Source organism: Lemur catta, chromosome 24 (assembly GCF_020740605.2).
Source record: "Lemur catta isolate mLemCat1 chromosome 24, mLemCat1.pri, whole genome shotgun sequence".
Classification (NCBI taxonomy): domain Eukaryota; kingdom Metazoa; phylum Chordata; class Mammalia; order Primates; family Lemuridae; genus Lemur; species Lemur catta.
In genome coordinates, this window is record NC_059151.1 from 14,299,458 (window position 1) to 14,302,261 (window position 2,804).

Consider the following 2,804-nt stretch of genomic DNA (forward strand, 5'->3'; position numbering starts at 1 on the left):
ACAAGGGTTTGAGTTCTGCTTCTGCCATGAGCAGGTATAGGGCCTTGCGTGAGTGACTCAAACTTTCTGAGCCTCCAATTGCTTATCTGCAAAATGAACAACAAACAACAAGGAAGCAAACATCATTTAGCATCATTGTGCCCCCAACACACCAAATCCTTACATTGAAAACTGGTTAGTAAAGAGAAAGAATATTGCATTTATCCTGTCTTTTCTGTAGGAAATGTGGCTCAGGATAACCAGACAGCACCCGTTGACAAGAGAAAGGTATTCTTTACAGAACAATGGCAGATAATAACTGTAAAAAGAATGAAAGAGGTGTTCGCAGCCGCCGCCGTGGCTCGCCGAGATCCAGCCGAAGGAGAAGGGGTAAGCGAGGGGTCTTGCTGCCATGGCTCGTGCAAAGCACCCAGGAAGCGACTGGCTACGAAAGCCGCTCGCAAGAGTGCGCCCTCTGCTGGAGGGGTGAGGAAACCGCATCGCTGCAGGCCTGGCACCCTGGCGCTCCGTGAAATGAGGCGTTCTCGAAGTCCACTGAACTTCCCATTCGCAAACTTCCTTTCCAGCCTCTGGTGCGAGAAATTGCTCAGGACTGCAAAACAGATCTGCGCTTCCAGAGCGCAGCTATTGGTGCTTTGCAGGAGGCAAGTGAGGCCTCTCTGGTTGGCCTCTTTGAAGACACCAATCTCTGTGCTATCCATGCCAAACGTGTAACAATTATGCCAAAAGACATCCAGCTGGCACGCCGCATACGTGGAGAACGTGCTTAAGAATCCACCATGATGGGAAAACATTCCATTCTCAAAAAAAAAAAAAATTCTCTTCTTCCTGTTATTGGTAGCTCTGAACGTTAGATTTTTTTTTTTTCCATGGGGTCAAAAGGTACCTAAGTATATGATTGCGAGTGGAAAAATAGGGGACAGAAATCAGGTATTGGCAGTTTTTCCATTTTCATTTGTGTGTGAATTTTTAATATAAATGCGGAGATGTGGAGCATTAATGCAAGTCAAATGTTTCAGTGAACAAGTTTCAGCAGTTCAACTTTATAACAATTATAAATAAACCTGTTAAATTTTTCTGGACAATGCCAGCATTTGGATTTTTTTAAAACAAGTAAATTTCTTATTGACGGCAACTAAATGGTGTTTGTAGCATTTTTATCATACAGTAGATTCCATCCATTCACTATACTTTTCTAACTGAGTTGTCCTACATGCAAGTACATGTTTTTAATGTTGTCTGTCTTCTGTGCTGTTCCTGTAAGTTTGCTATTAAAATACATTAAACTATAAAAAAAAAGAATGAAAGAATTCTCATTCTTTATCCTTTAATAAAATAACTGATTCAGTGAAGGGATACCAAAACTATTAAAACTTGATGAGTTCAACATTGTACTGGAAGTCTTAGCTAATGCAAAAAGAAATGGAAATTAACGGTATACTGATTGGGAAGGAAGAAATAAAGCTGTCTTTGTTCACAAATGACATGAATTTTGATGTAGAAAATCCCAAATCATCAACAAAAAATATCTTCGAACTACTAAACTACTATAGCAAGGTTGCAGAATATCAGGTCAGCATACAAAAGCCAGTCATTTTCCAATACAGATGCCCCTCAGCTTATCATGGTGTTGCATCCCAATACATCCATCCTAAGTCAAAATACATTTAAAAGCCTGATAAATACATTATAAAGTCAAAAAAAATCAGAAGTGGAACCATTGTAACTGGAGTCTGTACATCAGCAACAAACAATTGTATTTTCAAATTAAAAATGCAATTCTATTTACATTAGCACCAAAAAAATTAAATACTTTGGTATAACTCTTACAAAATATGTATAAGACCCATATAGGGAAAACTATAAAAATCTGATGAAAGAAATCAAAGATTTAAATAAGTGAAGAGATATTCCATGTTCATGCATAGGAAGACTCAATAAGATCTCAGTTCTTCCCAAATTGATTTATAGAGTCAATGCAATTCCAGTGATAATCCTGGTAATTTATTTTGTTAATATAAACAGCTGATTCTAAAGTTTATATGGAAAGGCAAAGATCTAGAACAGCCAACACAATATTGAAGAAAAAGAACACTTCGTTGAATTGAAGGAATTATACTACCTGACTTCAAGACTTACTAAAAAGCTACAATAATCTAGAAAGTGTGATATTCATGAAAGAACACATAGATCAATAGAACAGAATAGAGAGCTGCTCCACTCTGAACTTAATTTATTTTCAGTCTTTTCAGCTTATTAATAAAACTGTTTAAAGCTGTCAATATTTCTGTGAGCACAGATTTTGCCATATGCCTTATTATGTTTGAAATATGGAGCTTTTACTGTCATTCTTTTTTTTTTTTTTTTTTCCTGAGACAGTCTCACTCTGTTGCCTGGGCTAGAGTGCCATGACGTCAGCCTAGCTCACAGCAACCTCAGACTCCTGGGCTCAAGCGATCCTCCTGCCTCAGCCTCCCGAGTAGCTGGGACTACAGGCATGTGCCACCATGCCCGGCTAATTTTTCCTATATATATTTTTAGTTGTCCAGATAATTTCTTTCTATTTTTAGTAGAGACGGGGTCTCGCTCTGGCCCTACCAGCGGGCGAGTGGAGGCGAACCCGGTGCCCCTGCTGGCCCCAGGCCTTGCCCCACAAGGGTGGCCTGCGCTTCCCCTGACCCAGGCCGGGGAGGCCCATCCTTTCTGTCTGGGTCTGTGGGGACATGATCACCTACCTGTCTTTGGGCTACAGATGCGGAATGTGCTTTGGAACACGTTTTTTTTTTTTCTTTTTTTAAGGAACC

The 2,804-nt window shown here is 39.8% G+C and overlaps 1 pseudogene across 1 annotated transcript; it reads left to right on the forward strand.

Moving 5' to 3' along the window:
- The first annotated feature begins 309 nt into the window (after positions 1–309).
- LOC123627272 lies at positions 310–1,135 on the forward strand (annotated as a pseudogene). Its single transcript, XR_006731230.1, has one exon. The product of XR_006731230.1 is annotated as a histone H3.3-like (transcript).
- Positions 1,136–2,804: the final 1,669 nt, after the last annotated feature.